The sequence below is a fragment of the Lepidochelys kempii genome, chromosome 1 (genome assembly GCF_965140265.1).
Source record: "Lepidochelys kempii isolate rLepKem1 chromosome 1, rLepKem1.hap2, whole genome shotgun sequence".
NCBI lineage: Eukaryota > Metazoa > Chordata > Testudines > Cheloniidae > Lepidochelys > Lepidochelys kempii.
The window spans coordinates 205241114-205261957 of NC_133256.1; the positions used below are offsets into that span (position 1 = coordinate 205241114).

Here is a 20844-nt window from a genome sequence, read left to right on the forward strand (position 1 = left end):
GTACAGAGAGTTGGCTGTGGAAAGCAACTATAACAATGAGCGAAGATTGTCCCTCCATAATTTAGATGGAATGTGAGGATATGACTGCTTCTTAGCTCATGGCTGCTGTTGCCCTAATGTGGTGGCTGCTGCTTACTGTAGAAAAAGGCTTCAGACCTTTCAGCTGTAGTAATCCTCTCTATATAACCATGTGCTACCAAATTCACAAAGGAAACTAAATAGAGGTATTTTTCTCTTTACTATAACTGAAAGATTTTAGAGATTAAAACTTCACATAGAAGTGTTATTTCCTTTAATACCCTTCATTTTTTGTTCTTTGAATATTTTAACTTGTTTTCACTTGCAGATAACTTTAGTATCTTATCACTTTTTCTGCAGCAAAGCCCTGTTGAAGTAGGAGGAAGGAGTTTCTCCTAGCTCATGAAGAGGTTTCAGTTTCGAGAGAAATAAAGCCTTTGATGCATTATAAACAATTTCAGTTTGGTCTTGTGCAGCCTTCAAAATTCTCTCTAAATCACTAGAATCAGATGGTGGTAATTTCTCTTGCCCCACTGACTTTATTAACTCTTGTTAGCAGGAACAGGCACTCTATGTGAACACTGTGCTTTCTGATGTTAGTGTTGTAGGAATAAAATTCCACAAATCTGGCAATGTGTCTTGTTTTCTGCAGTTCCCTATATCTGAACATTCTACCTCCTCACTTGATTCTCTTGGTTCTCTATTCTCTGATCATCTTACTTACTCTTGTTGCTTTCTTAGATATTTCTGACATATCCACTGCTTGTTTGTCCAGGACTTCAGTCCTACATAGTCTGATCGGTGTTTTCACATATTGCTTTTTAAAAAAATGTATTTAGTTTTCTTGACACTTCCAGTCTTAAGGATTAATATCCCTGCAGGACCACTGGACTACTTTTTCCTTTGCTGAAGACTTTTTCCTTTGTTCAAGACAGTCTTATTTTCAACAAAGGAAAAAGTAGTCCAGTGAAGTATCAGGGGTATTAATCCTTATTTTAGGCATGTCCCCATTTTAGTATTTCAGGATCAGTATCACTAATACAGGATCTATCAGTTAAATGCTGGGGTTGCTAACCACTTTCAGAACTTGGTCTCCGAATGAAAATGAAAATTCTGAGGTGGGGAGAAGCAACAGTGAAGGTCCACTGGGAGCAGATACAGCTCTACATGGAATGGTTTGGGGATCTCCAGTCAGCAGAATTAAAAAAAAAAATCAGTTAAATCACTGAAGGAGAACTTCACTACGAGAACTTCACTACCGCAAAGGCAGACAGTACCAGGCCTATGCACCACTTCCGTCCCATTTAAGTTCTCACAATAGGTTTAAATGCTGCATAGGTCTTGTGCTTGCCCTTTGCATGGGAATGAGTTGCACTCTGAGACAATGTATTGTGACCTTCCTTATTGACCCAGAGCTCAGGGTTTCAACAAGTGTTTATTGCCTTGCTAGATGCATCATGTTTTCAAGTTGGAGGATGCCTGCATTAATTCTGCTCCTCACATGGAAGACTGTGAAAGATTTGTTTCTTTTTTAACTGTAGACTGTATTATGGAATTCCTAAAAATCTGCTTATGACTTGAAGCTATTTTGTGGATTCTAAAGAACTCTTAAGGCAGTATGGGTTAATATGAAAGACTGTAAGCGCTCCTTAATTCTTTTTTTTTTTTCCAGAGGGCTCAAACTCTGAGAGCCTACTAGGGGTCAATGTTGCTGTTAACACTGTTTTATACTAGGGTGTCTGAACTGGGCATCCACATACTGAGTGCCCCCTCGTGGACTGATTTCATTCTGCAACAGCCCTGTCTCAGTTTCCCCACTTTTCAGGGCTCTCTCAATTAAACTACCAAAACATGCTCTTCTCTAGTTCAGCCTTGCGGCTGGATTTATTAAAATAAGTTGTCAAATCTCTATAAAGTCCATTCTCCCCATTTTTTCCTGTGGGAGGGATGTTTCCCAGGCTTTCCCATGCTTTTGAAGCCTTCTCACATCCTATCTGATACCTCAGCATTCCCTGATGGAGTCTGTTTGCTCCTAGTAGTCACTCCCTACCTTGGCAGACCTCTGCTGGAGTCTCTTGTCCCAGCTTCATGCCGGCTGTCTATCGGCTTTCTCACTGGATCATACGCATTCCCTCTGCTACTTCCTGCTGCTCGTTATAGGGGAATCAGCTCCTCCACATCCAATTAAAGTTCACACTCCAGACCATCCCAGGTGAGGCTGTTACGGCTATTTGGACAAGGCTGACTGGTTCCAACCCTCCAGTCCTTAAAGAGGCAAGACATCCTATTACAAGGTTACATGCTTCATAGCTTGAGCAGGCTGAGCTTACTGCACACTCCATAAGCTTCTTGCATTCTTCCATCTGCCCATCCCCCCACCCTGAGCTTTCTGTGGCCATCCTCCCATTCCTTTATGTTTCAGGGACTTCCTGAAATTCCCCCCAAAGTCTTCCCTTGTAGGGTCTTTGTGTCCTATTTTCACTGCAGAGGATGTGAGAGATTCCCACACCTGAGCCAGTCTTTTTAGGTGACAAATCTGAGGAACTGTCCCAGATTGAGGTGTCAATAGCTGAGATTTTGGAATAAATTGATAAATTAAACAGTAATAAATCACCAGGACCACACGGTATTCATCCAAGAGTTCCAAAGGAACTCAAATATGAAATTGCAGAACTACTAACTGTGGTATGTAACCTATCATTTAAATCCGCTTCTGTACCAGATGACTGGAGGATAATTAATGTGACACCAATTTTTTAAAAAAAAGCTCGAGAGGCAATTCTGGCAATTACAGCCAGTAAGCGTTACTTTGGTACCAGGCAAACTGGTTGAAACTATATAAAGAACACATATCAGACACCTAGATGAAAACAGGTTGTTGGGGAAGAGTCAACATGGCTTTTGTAAAGGGAAGTCATGCCTCACCAATCTATTAGACTTCTTTGAGGGGGACAACAAACATGGACAAGGATGATCCAGTGGATATAGTGTACTTAGATTTTCAGAAAGCCTTTGACAAGGTCCCTCACCAAAGGCTCATAAGCAAAGTCAGCAGTCATGGGATAAAAGGGAAGATCCTCTTATGGATCAGTATATGGTTAAAAGACAGGAAACAAAGAGTAGGAATAAGTGATCGGTTCTCAGAATGGAGAGAGCTGAGTAGTGGTGTGTCCCAGGGATCTGTACTGGGACCAGTGCCTTTGAACATATTCATAAATGATCTGGCAAAAGGGGTAAACAGTGAAGTGGCAAAATTTGTAGATAACTATATTCAGTAATTTTGTAAGTCCAAAGCAGACTGTGAAGAGTTACAGGGGGATCTCACAAAACTGGGTGACTGGGCAGTAAAATGATAGATGAAATTCAATGTTGATAAATGCAAAATAATGCACATTGGAGCACATAATCACAACTATACATACAAAATGATGGAGTTTAAATTAGATGTTACCGCTCAGAAAAGAGATCTTGGAGTCATCCTGCACAGTTCTCTGAAAACATCCTCTCACTATGCACGGCAGTCAAAAAAGTGAACAGAATGTTAGGAACCATTGGGAAAGGGATAGAAAACAAGATAGAAAATATCAAAATGCCTCTATATAAATCCGTGGTATGCCCACACCTAGAATACTGCATAAAGTTCTAGTTTCCCCATCTCAGAAAAGATATATCAGAGAATAGGGAAAAGTAAAGTGAAGGGCAACATAAATGGTTAGGGGTATGGAACAGTTTCCATATGAGGAGAGATTAAAAAGACTGGGATTGTTCAGCTTGGAAAAGAGACGAATAAAGGGGGATATGATAGAGGTAGTCATGAATGGTGGGGGAAAAAGTGAATAGGGAAGTGTTATTTACTCCTTCATAACACAAGAACCTGGGATCTCCCAATGAAATTAATAGGCAACAGGCTTAAAACAAACATAAGGAAGTACTACTTCACACAACCACAATCAACCTGGGGATGTTGTGAAGGCCAAAAGTATAACTGAGTTCAAAAAAGAATTAGATATTTTTATGGAGGATAGGTCCATCGATGGCTCTTAGCCAAGGTGGTCAGGGATACAACCCCAGTTTCTGGGTTACCCTAACCTCTTACTGTCAGAAGCTGGGAGTGAATGACAAGGGATGAGTCACTCGATGATTGCATGTTTTGTTCATTTCCTCTGACGCACCTGGCACTGCCCACTGTTGGAAGACAGGATACTGGGCTAGACCAGAGGTTCTCAAACTGGAGATTGTGAGCCCTCAAGGGGTTGTGAGGTTATTACATGCGGGGGGAGGGGAGTCGCAAGCTGTCAGCCTCCACCCCAAACCCTGTTTTACCTCCAGCATTTATAATGGTGTTAAATATATAAAAAAGTGTTTTTAATTTATTGGAGAGGGTCACACTCAGAGGATTGCTATTTGAAAGGGGTCACCAGTACAAAAGTTTGAGAACCACTGGACTAGATGGACCATTGGTCTGACCCGGTATGGCCATTTTTGTGTTCTTATTTGCTCTGCTCTTACATCAGGGTCATCCTTTCTTCCTCAATACCAGTAGCTTTGTGTGTACCCCTATTTCTGCTTATTCACACATGCCAGGGGCTCTGTCTGTTCTCCATTACCATTTCTCCTCCCCCCACCCCCTATGCTCGGGACTCTGCCTCCTTCCCCACTCCACCATACTAGAGTCCCCCAATCTCCCTCCCACCGGATATTGTCTGTGTCTCAATGCCCCTCCCCTCATAGCAGGATCTGTGTGCCCCTTAATCCCCACTTCCCCCCCATACCAAACTCCTCCAATCTTTTTCCCCCCACCAGTGGTTCTGGGTGCCCCAAATTTGTCCATCCACCCATTCTAGAATCCCCCATTTCCCCGCCTCCCACCACGGTAGGGGTTTTGTATTCCTCCAACTCCCCTCTCCACAAGGCAGAGTCCTCCATTCTTCCTCTCAGCAAAGAGCTCAGTGTGAACCTCATTAGCTCCTTCACTCCGTTCCCACCTTCCCTCCTCCCCATGCAAGGGACTTTGCATGCCTACCTTTCTCCTTCCCACTATACGTTGTTCCCACAATCTCCTCCTCCCCCCATACTGGGACTTCCCTGTGCTCCATTCCCCACTCTCCCGCTACCAGGGTCCCCCATTCTCTCTCATCATATTCCAAAGGTTGTGGGCACTCCCCCTATCTCCTTTTCCTACCATGATTTATTCTTTCTATCTGGGAGAGACGTCCAGCATATTAAACTATTGGGTGGCTGAGCAGAGAGGAGGGAGTTATGCACGAAGGTGTTAATGGGTGCCATCAACCGGTTCTTGGTTCTGCAGACAATTGCAGAGGTGCTAGAGGCTGTGGCTGTACTAAAGTGCTGGCAAGGGCTGTATTTGTCTCCCATTTTCCCTCTCTTGGTGTTCCATTCCATTCCAGATAAATAGGGTTTTGACCATTGAAGACTAGAACATTCCTTGGAATATTGGAATTGATTGGATGTGGCATTCAGAAATTACTGTTACATACAGAGAGATATCAAAATACTGTTGAGCTGAGTGCAAACTTTTTGCAAACTCAGCCAACAAGACTTATTGTAACTGGGTGAAAAAAGGACTAACCTCAGTTCAACTCTCCCACCCCTCGTACTGGTGCTGTGGGGGAAGCACTACAAACTGGCTGATTCATAGATGGTGGTGATTTCTTTGGGGAGGCTGTAGTCTACAGAAGGGTCACAGGACTGTCTTTAACCTGAAACTTTGAAGTTTTCTCTTTCCTTTCTGATTATTTTAACTTAGTTTGCTCTGCTGGCTGCAAATATGTGTATGTTTGGAGTTTCTTTTGGCATAGTCATTCCATTTCCAGTTTATGGATCTATTGTATTGTGTACTCACACAATATACTAATTTGTGTTTAATTATTGCTTTTTATCTCTAGAGAAATGAGCATGGTAAACTATTGTACTGAAATCCTGGAATAACTAGGAGTTTTAACTTGATTACTGAAAGATAAATTACAGCCTTTGCTATTTCATGAAGCAGAATTTATACAATTTCAGAGCCACAAGAATATTTTCTGTGATTATACGAACTATGTCATGAGCCACATTTTAAAGTACAAATACTATTAAAGTCAATGATAATTTAAAATATAAATTAAACTAATTCGTAAATTAATATTGTGTACAGTACACTTTAGAGATTGTGATCTGAAACGTAAAAATAAGTAACTATTGTATTTTGCCTCTACTTTTTTACACATGTACCCATGCTATTTAATGTTATATATCTTCAAGGAATGTAGCCCTAGTTTTTCTCAATGAGTAGTGACTGTGTGTGTGTCAGTTTTCAGGTGACACATCTGAGCCACATAAAAAGGGTGAGTGCTCAGCACTTTCTGAAAAGCAGGCCCCAAATCACTTGCCACTGAAAAGTGGAAGGTCTAATTTTTAGTATCCAGTAGCACCTAGCTATAATAAATATAACAGAAATCAAACAAAATATACAGATACATCCTGTATTTGCATTAAGATACATGGCTTGTTAGATTTAAAATTATAATTAGGCATTGTAAGGGACTACTCACATATTTAAGGATTTGCAGTAGGGTTGCCAACTTTCTAATTGCACAAAATCAAACACCCTTGCCCCATGCTGTCTCACCCCTTCTCTGAGGCCCCTCCCCCACTTACTCCAGCCCCAGTCTCTCTGTTGCACCCATTCCCCATCCAGTGCGGTCCTTATTGAATCTCCTTGCTTCAGCCTTTTAAATATAATAATTTGATTTGGCAGCTGCCATATGGATGGCCAAGATGATTCTATGATTTTTAAAATGACAAAGAAATCTTGAGCAATCAAGACTTCCAGTGTAGAGGGCCCAATCTCCTGTATCCTTCAGTAAAAGGAATATCTGAGAGTAATATATTTTTGTACTATTTCCTTGCTTTGTAAAAGGCAATTGAGCTGAAAGTTAAATCACAAGGGCATAAGAGATCCCACAGAAAGCATCAGCCACTCATTCAGCTAAAAAAAATAGTCAAACCTTTTTATGAATTGGAACATATATAAGATAATGATGATAGGACTATCGGACTATAGGATTATAGGACTTTGACTCCTTGATTATTTACAAAATGCAGGCCTGATGAAAAAGCTTTTCAAATAGAACTGCCATAGTGTACAATATGGCCATATTACAGCAGCAGTTAAAATTATTACTTGCTAACCCCTGTAACCCAATGGGGTATTCAGTAGATGTTTATCAGATATATTATTAGAATGCGTTGTAAGGGACATATCAATGTATGTGCAGCTATGCTAACAGGAATTCCATTGACAGAACTGTGGGGGGAATGCTTGTAGCACTTAACTGCATTTTTTTTTTAATTCAAGCCAGTCAGGAATACTAAATTACTGTAGTTGACAAAAATGGGGAACTGATCATCAACAATGGGGAACTGATAATCAGGGCTGGTGAAATTCAGAGCAGCGCTGTATGAACTAATGAAAATAATACCTGTAAAGTCCTGCTGTACAACATCAACTAAAAATGCCCACCTCTTAAGTATTTTCCAGTAATATATAGCCAGAATGGAAGTCTGACACTAAGAAACCACATTAATCCTGTTACCTTTGTGTCCTAAGAAGAACCATAGATATGTTGCTGTTTCCTATAAAATGTTTAGCTTCTAAAAATTATAATTTTGATTATAAAATTATGATTGTTTGGAAGCCATAGATATACTCAGTAGAGAAGTTCTCATTCTGAAAGAGAAGTGCTTTTTAGAAAACTTGGACAGTAAAATACATTTCATTTAGAAAAATTTGTTGTAGAATATCTTTGAATGCTGTGCTTGTAGTAGGGATGCCAGTTTTGGTTGGATGTATTCCTAGAGATTTCATCACATGACATAATCTTTAATTAAAGATTAAACTTTAATTCCTGGATACTCCAGGCCAATTCTGAAGGGTTGGCAACACTATCTTGTAGCCAGTCAGCATTCAAATGAGATTTACCTCATAGAAAACATGGTGCGGAAAGTAAGTGTCAGGAAGTATGAGAGATGTCTGCTGTTTGGATGGTTGACTGCAGAATAGTGCTCTGCAACTCCAGGAGATCAGGCAAAATCGTGTAATCTGTCACTCACCTAGCAGTATCTGTATTATTCATTTGTCATAGTTTCAGTCCACAAGGGACCCAAAGGCTTTATATATTTTATCTATGTAATGGAGCAGTTACACCTTTGATATCTATAAGGTGCCACTGGACTCCTTGTTGTTTTTGTAGATACAGACTAACACAGCTACCCCTCTGATACTTAGCACCATGCAAGGCACTGAATTTAGCCATATGAAATGGAAATCCATCAACTTCATGAAAAAATTTGCACAGATACAGATATTATGTTCCTCCAAGTGCAAACCGATCAACCAAATGAACTGAAGGTAAAAAATCCATTGCAGTCGACATATTACACTGGCTATGGTGAGAGATTGTGCCACACACTCTCAGAGAAACTGAGGAACCACCTGGTCAGCATCCTGTACAGCAAACAGGAGAAGATCAAGAATGAGCTCTCAGAACTGGAGACTCTCATACAAAACCAGCCTTCCACACAAATTTCCACGTGGCTGGACTTTACAAGAACAAGACAAGCCATTTACAATACACACTTTACTTCTCTACAGAGGAAAAAGGACAGTAAATGATCTAAACTCCTACATGCTACAGGGGACTACAACAGTGGTACCCTTAACTCACCCAATAATATTGTTAATCTATCCAACCACACACTTAGGACAGACTCTTCTGCCAAGCTATCTTGGGGACTCTTTCTGCCCGACCACCCCCACCCACATGATACAGTTCTGCATTGATCTGGAAGCCTACTTTTGCCATTTCCTACTCGAGGAATATTTTCAACACACCACTAACAGTGCACTGACCCACAGGAACCCTCCTACCAACACTACAAGAATAATTCTGTGTGGACTCCTCCTGACAGTCAAAATGACAGACTGAACGTCTACATAGAGTGCTTCTGCAGATGCACAGGCTGAAATTGTGAACAAACAGCATCACTTGCCCCACAAACTCAGCCGTACAGAATGCAATGCCATTCACAGCCTCAGAAACAACTCTGATGTAATCAAAGGGGCTGACAAAGGAGGTGCTGTAGTCATCACGAACAGGTTGGATTATGAACAGGAGGCTGCCAGGCAACTCTCCAAGACCACATTCTACAGACCACTCTTCTCCGATCCCACTGAGGAGTACCAAAAGAAACTACACCGTCTGCTCAAGTAACTCCCTGCTGTAGCACAGAAACAAATCTACACAGAAACACCCCTAGAACCCCAACCAGGGGTATTCTAACTGCTACCCAAGATCCATAAACCTGGAAATCCTGGACTCCCCATAATCTCAATCCTGCTGTAAGAGTGCCAATGTCTATCTGGCTATTTGGGCTCTCTCCTCAGACCCTACGGTATCAGCACTCCTAGCTATCAAGACACCACAGACTTCCTGAGGAAACTACAATGCATTGGTGATCTTCCTGAAAACACCATCCTGGCCACCATGGATGCAGAAGCTCTTTACACCAATATTCCACATGAGGAGGGACTACAAGCTGTCAGGAACAGTACCCCTGATGAGGCCATGGCACACCTGGTGGCTGAGCTTTGTGACTTTGTCCTCACCTACAACCATTTCAGATTTGGGGACAACTTATACCTTCAAGTCAGCCGCAATGCTATTGCACAGCCCCACAGTATGCCCAACATTTTTATGGCTGACTTAGAACAAAGCTTCCTCGGCTCTCATCCCCTAGCGCCCCTCCTCTACTTGCGCTACATTGATATCTTTATCATATGGGCCCACAGGAAGGAGGCCCTTGAATTCCACCTGGATTTCAACAATTTCCACCCCACCATCAACCTCAGCCTGGACCTGTCCACACAAGAGATCCACTTCCTGGACACTACAGTGCAAATAAGTGATGGCCACGTAAACACCACCCTATACTGGAAACCTACTGACCACTATACTTACCTACATGCCTCCAGCTTCCATCCAGGACACATCACATGATCCATTGTCTACAGGCAAGCCCTAAGATGCAACTGAATTTGCTCCAATCCCTCAGACAGCAACAAACACCTACAAGATCTCTATCAAACATTCTTAACTACAATACCCACCTGGGGAATTGAGGAAATAGATTAACAGAGTGAGACTGGTACCCAGAAGTCACCTACTTCAGGACAGGCCCAACAAGGAAAATAACAGAACCCCACTGGCCATCATGTACAGTCCCCAGCTAAAACCTCTCCAGCACATCAACAATCTACACCTATCCTGGAAAACGAACCCTCACTCTCAGACCTTGGGAGGCAGGCCAGTCCTCGCTTACAGACAGCCCCCCAACCTGAAGCAAATACTCACCAGCAACTACACACCACACCACAAAAATTCTAACCCAGGAACCAATCCCTGTAACAAACCCTGTTGTCTACTCTGTCCCCATATCTACTCTAGTGACACCATCAGAGGACCCAACCACATGAGCCACACCATCAGAGGCTCATTCACCTGCACATCTACTAATGTGATATGTGCCAGCAATGCCCCTTTGCCATGTACATTGGCCAAACCGGACAGTCTCTAAGGATGTCTACACTACAAAATTAGGTCGATTTTATAGAAGTTGATTTTTAGAAACAGATTGCGTATGTCCACACTAAGCACATTAAATCGGCAGAGTGCATCCTCACTAACATGGCTAGCATAGACTTAAAGTGTGCACTGTGGGTAGCTATCCCATAGTTCCCTCAGTCTTTGCTGCCCATTGGAATTCTGGGTTAAGCTCCCAGTGCCTGATGGGGCAAAAACATTGTCGCGGGTGGTTTTGGGTACATGTTGTCAGTTTCCTCTCCCTCCCTCCCTCTGTGAAGCAACTGCAGACAATCATTTTGCGCCTTTTTTCCTGGGTTACCCGTGCAGATGCCATACCATGGCAAGCATGGAGCCCGCTCAGCTCACCATCACCGTATATCTCTTGGGTGCTGCTGGCAGACGCGGTACTGCATTGCTACACAGCAGCAGCTCCTTGCCTCCGCGGCAGACAGTGCAGTAGGACTGATAGCCATCACACGTCTCCTGGGTGCTCTTGGCAGACCTCAGTGAGGTCGATCGGGGCGCCTGGACAGACATGGCTATTCTGCTCTTAGAGCACTGAATGGGAGCCAAAGACTCCAGGTCATTCTCTTCTTTAAGTTTCGTCTCATGGAGATTCAGTCCTGCCTGGAATATCATGCGAGCTGGAGGCTTCTGCCTCAGGCTGCTCTCCCAGCCGACAGCACCGTCTGGTTGCACCTACCGCAGCCTACCCCTTGCTCCCAAGGCTCATGAAGCCTGGACAGTAGTAAGGAGCAGTTCAACTATAGGCTGAGCAAGTTTAGAATGGTGGTAGAATGTGCTTTTAGATGTTTAAAAGCTTGCTGGCGCTGTTTGCTGACTAGGTCAGACCTCAGCGCAACGAACATTCCCATTGTTATTGCTGCTTGCTGTGTGCTCCATAATATCTGTGAGAGTAAGTGGGAGATGTTTATGGCGGGGTGGGAGGTTGAGGCAAATTGCCTGGTGTCCGATTTTGAGCAGCCAGACACCAGGGCAATTAGAAGAGCACAGCATCAGAGAGGCTTTGAAAACCAATTTCATGACTGGCCAGGCTTTGGTGTGACAGTTGTGTGTGTTTCTCCTTGATGCAAACCCACCCCCTTTGTTGATTTTAATTCCCTGTAAGCCAACCACCCTCCCCCCTTTGAAATAAAGTAACTATTGTTTTGAAACCTTGCATTCTTTCTTTATTAATTAAAAAAAATGAGATAGCGGACAAGGCTACATTGTTTATTGTAGCCACACTAAAAATCAAACTGTTTGAATGACAGCCTTCTGTTGCTTGGACCATCCTTTGGAGTGGCTGGGTGCCCAGAGCGTGCCCCCCCCATTCTTGGACATCTGGATGAGGAGGCTATGGAACACGGGGACGAGGGTAGGCGGTTATACAGTGGATGCAGCGGGGTTCTGTGCTCTTGTTGGCTTTCCTGCAACTCCAACAGACGCTTCATCATGTCAGTTTGCTCCCCCATTAGCCTCAGCATTGCGTCCTACCTCTGCTCTTTGCGCTCACTTAATTCTTTCCTGGCCTCTGCCACTGAATGCCTCCATGCATTAAGCTGTGCCCTATCAGTTCAGGAGGACTTCATGAGCTCAGCAAACATGTCATCATGAGTGCATTTTTTTTCGCCTTTTTATCTGTGATAACCTCAGGGACAGAGATGATAGGGGGAGCGTAGAAACATTCTACACTCTACGATTCTGGGGGGACTGCATGGTCACCTGTGCTGCTGAGTTCACCATGCTGACCAAACAGGAAATGAAATTCAAAAGTTCCTGGGGCTTTTCCTGTGTACCTGGCTAGTGCATCGGAGTTCAAAGTGCTGTCCAGAGCGGTCACAATGGAGCACTCTGGGATAGCTCCTGAAGGCCAATACCATCAATTTGCTTCCGCAGTACCCCAAATTCGACCCAGCAAGGTGAATTTTAGCACTTTTCCCCTTGTCGGGGAGGAGTACAGAAGTCTATTTTAAGAGCCCTTTAGGTCGACAGAACGGGGTTGGTTGTGTGGATGCTGTCATTTTTAAATTGACCTAACGCGGCTAAATTCGACCTAACTCCGTAGTGTAGACCAGGCCTAAGTAAAAGAATAAATGGACACAAATCAGATATCAGGAATGGGAACATACAAAAGCCAGTAGGAGAACACTTCAGTATCCCTAGATATTCAATAACAGATTTAAAAGTAGCCATCCTTAATAAAAAAACTTCAAAAACGGACTTCAAAGAGAAACTGCAGAGCTACAATTCATTTGCAAAGTTAACACCATTAATTCGGGCTTGAATAGGGACTGGGAGTGACTGGTTCACTACAAAAGCAATTTCCTGTCTTGGTCCTCCTCATCAATTATTAGGAGTGGACCACATCCATCCTTATTGAATTGGCCTTGTCAACACTTGTAAGGTAACTCCCTTCCTTCTCTTCATGTGTCAGTATATTTATGCCTGCATCTGTAATTTTCACTCCACGCATCTGAAAAAGTGGGTTTTTTTACCCAAGAAAGCTTATGCCTAAATAAATCCCTTAGTCTTTAAGGTGCCACCAGACTCCTCGTTGTTTTTATGGTATCTATAGCATTTTATCATAGCTGTAGGAAATGAAGAAAATTCCATATTTTTTATATATATATATATGTGTGTGTGTATATACATATATATAAATAATGTATGTAAAATAATACTTCTGCTTGTGAAAGATAAGGGATTAGCAGAACTAGCAACTGTAGCTCTACAAGTCATAAGAACGGCCCTACTGGGTCAAACCAAAGGTCCATCCAGCCCAGTATCCTGTCTACCGACAGCGGCCAATGCCAGGTGCCCCAGAGGGAGTGAAGCTAACAAGTAATGATCTAGTGATCTCTCTCCTGCCATCCATCTCCACCCTCTGACAAACGGAGGCTAGGGACACCATTCCTTACCCATCCTGGCTAATAGCCATTAATGCACTTAACATCCACAAATTTAAATTTTAAAGGTCTAAATTTTTAAAATGACTATGGGTTTTTGTTTGTCTCAATTTTTTGCATGCTCGGTTTAAGACTTCTTAAAGGGGCTCACTCTCAGAAGTGTGGGTGCTAGGGTTGCCAACCCTCCAGGCTTGGCCTGGAGTCTCCCGGAATCATCTTTGAGCTCCCAACGACTATTGAAAGCAATCCAGGAGATTTTAGTAGGATAATTTAAGAAAATGACATTACATGTTGGGAGGAAAAAATCTCCTGGAATAGCTTCACTCAGAGTTGGCAACCCTAGTAGGTGCTCAGCAATTTGTGAAAAATCAGGCTCCTTTTTAAGCTGTCTCATTTTGAGCATCCAAAATCACTATAGTTTTTGAAAAAGTAGGCCACTGTGTGTACTGCATATGTATTTATTTCAATTTATAATATATCTATCTTAAAGATTTAGGTGCTTTCACTGTAATTAAAGCAATTTCATGTAGCACTTGCCTGATGTAATAATCCTAACTGCATATCAAATCACCCTTGCCTAAAACTTTATTTCATCTCTTTCCCAAATGCCCAAGAAAAGGGAAGTGGGGAAGCTTTACACCATATGCAGAAAGCTAACAAATCTGGTGTATCGAAGTGAGTGAGTTCCAGAGCTGAGGAAACTTCCTGCATTCCCTTGCTGTCTGACCTGGTGAACATAGGTGCTGTGGTATTGCACTGGAAGATAGGTGGCTCAAGCTACCATATCTCAAGTCATGTAGGGCTATATTGGTTAAGCCCAATACCTTGAATTCTGCCTTGTAAGTAACAGGTAGCTAGTGTAGTCAATGGAACACTAATGTTACGTGCTCATGGCCTGAGGTCCTGTTTTAGAAGTGAACAAACACATTCTGCACTAGCTTCAGTGTCCAAATGGGTGTCAAGATTCAACCCTATGTAAAAAGCATTATGGGGGACTAGTTTTGAGGTGACAAAAGCATAGAGAACAGAAAAGGGATAACACCTTAACTAGGAATTGGTGTGTGTGGTGGGGGAGAAAGTGCTTTTAGTCAAAACAGCTAAGTCTGGATCAGAGCAATTATATCCTCAAAGTGCTCCTTTCAGGAAGGAGGAAGTCATTGGGAGAACCGTGCACTGAGTGACTGCAGAAATGGGCCCTTCAGTTGTTCACCTTATCTTCTCAGACAGGTGTCTGTCTCACTAGTTGTCAACTCACCAGTAGCATACTACGGTAAAATGGATGAGTACTCTGAGTAGTAATAATGGAGAAAAATTGCTGGTTCTCCAGAATTAAGTAGATAAGATTCTCCACTCTTGACTGTGTGCCCTGCATGCACTACTGACTCAGAATGTCAAGAGCTCAATGATCTGAGCTATTGAACTGCATCACTACGGGGTCATGCATGCCTGCTCCCTGCTCTAAGGTGTCAAACTGATGGCTTCTGCTGCTTACAGTTACAACAGGTGCAGAAAAAGCAAAACAGTGCTGCTGTGACGTCCAACTAGAATTCAGTGCCTTGTGGAGTATTTAGTGTTTTCCCTTTATTCTTTTAAGGAATGATTTTCCTTTTAGGTCAGTTTTTTTTCTCTTTTTGACTGGGATGTCTTTCTGATTTTTCCACCAAATTTGAGAAGCAGCCCAGCAACTTTAATAAGTGTGGAGAAAAGCCACAAAAATGGAAAGAAGTCTTACAGTGGGAGACTTAAGGAAGTCAATCTGTTTATCAATAAGATCAAGATGAGACTTGTTTATAGTGTCTAAGTATTTTCACAGGGAGAAAATACCATACCTGTTAGTGAAGGGCTCTCTAATCTAGCAGAGAATGGCATAACAAAAACTAATGGCTGGAAGTTGAAGCCAGACACATTCAATAGTGAGGATGATTAATCACTGGAATAAACGACCAAAGGAAGTGATGGATTCTCCATTTCCTGGAATCTTCAGAATAGAATTGGATGCTTTTCTGGAAGATATGCTGCTGCTTCGAGTGCTGGTCCCCATCAGTATTCACTGTAGGTGCTCATGTGGTCATGTGCCAGGGATTGGAAATTCTTCAATAGCAGTGTTCATTGGCCCAGAGTTGTGCTCCATGTCTTCTCATGGTGCAAACTGAAGGTGTAAGTGGTGACGTGGACTGACTGCCCTTCAGTTCCTCTTCTACCACTCACAGTCTGGGATGGAATCCTCCTCAGTCTGTTTCTCTTCATCCACTTGACATTTACCTGTAAATAATTGTAAATAATTATTTCATTTTTGATAGTTTAAGTCTGATTGAGGTAGTAGAGTTTGGGGTAGAGGTGGTTTCTTCCCCATCCTATCTACCCTCTGTATCAGACATATACCCAGGTTTCATATTCTGGGTTTTAAACCTTGCCTCTCCTGCTCCATGTCTTTGGTGAGCTCGGTGACCTCATGGCAGACCTGTCTTGATAATCTTCCACAGAGACAAGGTATCTCTGCTTGCATCCTAAGTTTGTTCCTAAGGTCCTGTCATACTTCTATCTGAATTAAATGATTAATTTACCTGCACTTTATCTGTCGCTCGCGACACTAGGGAGAACAGTAGATTAAACTCTGTAGATTGGGGTGGCCAACCTGTGGCTCCAGAGCCACATGCAGTTCTTCAGAAGTTAATATGCGGCTCCTTGTATGGGCACTGACTCCGGGGCTGGAGCTACAGGTGCCAACTTTCCAATGTGCTGGGGATGCTCACCGCTCAACTCCTGGCTCTGCTACAGGCCCTGCCCCCCACTCCATCCCTTCCAGCCCCCTCCCCTGAGCCTGCCCTGCCCTTGCTCCTGCCCCCCAGAGCCTCCTGCACACCACGAAACAGCTGATTGGGAGGTGGGGGGAGGGAGGGGGAGGCGCTGGCGGGCAGGAGGCACTGGGAGCGGGGTGGGGAGGAATTGATGGGGGGGCTGCTGACGTATTACTGTGGCTCTTTGGCAATTTACATTGGTAAATTGTGGCTTCTTCTCAGGCTCAGGTTTGCCACCCCTGCTGTAGATGTTTGAAGGGCACTGACTTTCTATTGGGATACCAGGGAGGATTCTAGTGGGATATTGGGAGGAAGCACGAGTGAGAGAGCACAAGAGGGGAGGACTCCTGCCTCATACTGAGACGGCAGGATGATCAGCGAGTTATCTTAAGTGCCTATACACAAATGCAAGAAGCCTCAGAAACAAGCAGGGAGAACTGGAAGTCGTGGCACAGTCAAGGAATTATAATGTGATTTGGAATAACTGAGATTTGGTGGGATAACTCACATGACTGGAGTACTGTCATGGATGGATATAAACTGCTCAGGAAGGACAGGCGGGCAGAAACGGTCGGGGAGTTGTATTGTATGTAAGAAAGCAGTATGACTGCTCAGAGCTCCAGTATGAAACTCTGGAAAAACCTGAGAGTCTCTGGATTAAGTTTAGAAGTGGTGAGCAACAAGGGTGATGTCGTGGTGGCAGTCTGCTATAGACCACCAGACCAGGGGGATGAGGTGGACGAGGCTTTCTTCCAGCAACTAATAGAAGTTACTAGATCACAGGCCCTGGTTCTCATGGGGGACTTCAATCACCCTGATATCTGCTGGGAGAGCAATACAGTGGTGCACAGAAAATCCAGGAAGTTTTTGGAAAGTGTAGGGGACAATTTCCTGGTGCAACTGCTGGAGGAACCAACTAGGGGCAGAGCTGTTCTTGACCTGCAGCTCACAGACAGGGAAGAATTAGTAGGGGAAGCAAAAGAGGATGGGAACCTAGGAGGCAGTGATCGTGAGATGGTAGAGGTCAGGATCCTGACACAAGGAAGAAAGGAGAGCAGCAGAATATGGACCCTGGACTTCAGACAAGCAGTCTTTGACTCCCCCAGGGAACTGATGGGCAGGATCCTCTGGGAGAACAATATGAGGGGGAAAGGAGTCCAGGAGAGCTAGCTGTATTTTTAAAGAATCCTTATTGAGGTTGCAGGAACAAACCATCCTGATGTGTAAAAAGAATAGTAAATATGGCAGGCGACCAGCTTGGCTTAACAGTGAAGTCCTTGCTGATCTTAAACACAGAAAAGAACCTTACAAGAAGTGGAAGATTTGGACAAATGACCAGGGAGGAGTATAAAAATACTGCTCAGGCATGCAGGAGTGAAATCAGGAAGGCCAAATCACACCTGGAGTTGCAGCTAGCAAGAGATGTTAAGAGTAACAAGAAGGGTTTCTTCAGGTATGTTAGCAACAAGAAGGTCAAGGAAAGTGTGGGCCCCTTACTGAATGAGGGAGGCAACCTAGTGACAGAGGATGTGGAAAAAGCTAATGCACTCAATGCTTTTTTTGCTTCTGTCTTCACAAACAAAGTCAGCTCCCAGACTATTGCACTGGGCAGCACAGCATGGGGAGGAGGTAACCAGCCCTCTGTGGAGAAATAAGTGGTTCGGGACTATTTAGAAAAGCTGGACGAGCACAAGTCCATGGGGCCGGATGCACTGCATCCAAGGGTGCTCAAGGAGTTGGCGGATATGATTGCAGAGCCATTGGCCATTCTCTTTGAAAACTCATGGCGATTGGGGGAAGTCCCGGATGACTGGAAAAAGGCTAATGTAGTGCCCATCTTTAAAAAAGGGAAGAAGGAGAATCTGGGGAACTACAGGCCAGTCAGCCTCACCTCAGTCCCTGGAAAAATCATGGAGCAGGTCCTCAAGGAATAAATGCTGAAGCACTTAGAGAAGAGGAAAGTGATCAGGAACAGCCAGCATGGATTCACAAAGGGCGAGTCATGCCTGACTAATCTAATTGCCTTCTATGATGAGATAACTGGCTCTGTGGATGAGAGGAAAGCAGTGGACATGTTGTTCCTTGACTTTAGCAAATATTTTGACACTGTCTCCCACAGTATTCTTGCCAGCAAGTTAAAGTATGAGCTGGATGAATGGACTATAAGGTGGATAGAAAGCTGGCTAGATCGTCGGGCTCAAAGGGTAGTAATCAATGGCTCCATGTCTAGTCGGCAGCTGGTATCAAGTGGAGTGCCCCAAGGGTCAGTCCTGGGGTCAGTTTTGTTCAATATCTTCATTAATGATCTGGAGGATGGGGTGGACTGCACTTTCAGCAAGTTTGCAGATGACACTAAACTGGGAGGAGTGGTAGATACTCTGGAGGGTAGGGATAGGATACAGAGGGACCGAGACAAATTAGAGGATTGGGCCAAAAGAAATCTGATGAGGTTCAACAAGGACAAGTGCAGAGTCCTGCACTTAGAAGAATCCCATGCACTGCTACAGACTAGGGACTGAGTGGCTAGGCAGCAGTTCTGCAGAAGAAGACTTAGGGGTTACAGTGGACGAGAAGCTGGATATGAGTCAACAGTGTGCCCTTGTTGCCAAGAAGGTTAACAGCATTTTGGGATGTATAAGTAGGAGCATTGCTAGCAGATCAAGGGACGTGATCGTTCCCCTCTATTCGGCATTGGTGAGGCCTCATCTGGAGTTGCCAGCGGAGGGCAACAAAAATGATTAGGGGGCTGGAGCACATGACTTGGGAGGAGAGGCTGAGGGAACTGGGATTATTTAGTCTGCAGAAGAAAAGAATGAGGGGGGATTTGATAGCTGCTTTCAACTACCTGAAATGGGGTTCCAAAGAGGATGGATCTAGACTGTTCTCAGTGGTAGCAGGTGGCAGAACAAGGAGTAGTGGTCTCAAGTTGCAGTGGGGGAGGTCTAGGTTGGATATTAGGAAACACTATTTGACTAGGAGGGTGATGAAGCTCTGAAGTGGGTTACCTGGGGGGGGGGGGGCAGGGGTGGAATCTCCTACCTTAGAGATTTTTAAGGTCAGGCTTGACAAAGCCCTGGCTGGGATGATTTAGTTGGGGATTGGTCCTGCTTTGAGCAGGGTTGGACTAGATGTCCTCCTGAGGTCCCTTCCAACCCTGATGTTCTATGATACTTGGATTGGACAAAGCCATTTAAAAATCTCCTCAATTGTTCATTTCATTTGCTGAAAGAATGGAGTATGAGCCCATTTCTTCTCAGTCTAGAGGTGAATCTCTGGCTGCATCCTCCTCTGCCACTAAACTGTAGAAACTCCTCTGCATGGTATCAAAATTCACTCAACTAGGGAACAAGCTGCCTCAGTGGCATTGTTGCAAGGTGTCCCTCTTTCTGAAATCTGCTGAGCAAGTACTTGGAGCTTCATCCATACATTCAACTTGATGCTCCAAATCAAGACTAGGAAGGTGGTGCATCCTTTGGTTCAGCAGCCCTACAGATCTAGTGCCAGGTATCTCCTCGCACCCTCCTCCTTAATAATCACTGCTTGGGAATCATCCACAATGAATACCCAAAGGGACCAGCCCTTGAAGATAGTACGGTTACTTACCTTTATAGTATCCCATCTCTAAGATATGTGGTCCCTATCAGCACTCGTGATCTTCCCTCTTTCCCTTTGCTTCGGATCCTCATGTGATTTATGGTAGAGTCAGAAGTGAAGGGGCAGTTGTTCCACATTGCCACTGATGTCCTTGCTGCAGCACAAGGAGATGTAGTGCACAGGCTCAGACCTATGGACACTGCTATTGAAGAATTTCCAGTTCCAGGTGCCCTGAGTGCATGTGCACCACAGTAAATACCCATTGGGACCATATATTGTGAAGAATTCCAGTACTATTAGGTAAGTAGGCTTCCTTTTAGTGAAACACAAGTTATTGGACTCATTACAGGACTAACTGGATGAAATTCTATGGCCTGTATTATACAGGAGGTCAGACTACAAGACTGGCCTTGGGGTCTTACAATCTATGACTGTTCATATTGCTAGCATAATGTCCACCTCCTACGATGAAATTGAGAGCAGCTTGGCAGTTCATACATTTTGACACATTATCACTTACATTAACGCCCTCTTATTCAGTTTCTGCCTTTAGTCAGGCAATTTCTAAATGTGGTGGTTGCCAGATCTTTGTCCTTTTGTGGGTTTGCTGCTGGATGTCGACGTATGACAACTCTGTTTAGAATGACCTCTGCTTACTTCTGTCACAGTTCTGACAATTACTATTTCAGATCCAATCCAGCTGTACAATTGACCACATAAATGAGACCTTCTTTCCTGATTAGTTCTTTACTGGAGATAACACTACAGACTCTTGACCTTCAGTTGACTTATTGTAATTTGCATTATGAGTATAATATTTTATAAGACGCAAAAGTTTCAGTGTTGCAGCTTTTGGAAGTCATTGACCTGGCTGGGAAA

At 43.7% G+C, this 20844-nt stretch overlaps 1 protein-coding gene across 14 annotated transcripts in view; it reads left to right on the top strand.

The window, feature by feature from the left end:
- STXBP5L (syntaxin binding protein 5L) overlaps positions 1-20844 on the top strand; it is a 441073-nt gene that overhangs the window by 122889 nt on the left and 297340 nt on the right. The window lies entirely within an intron of this gene.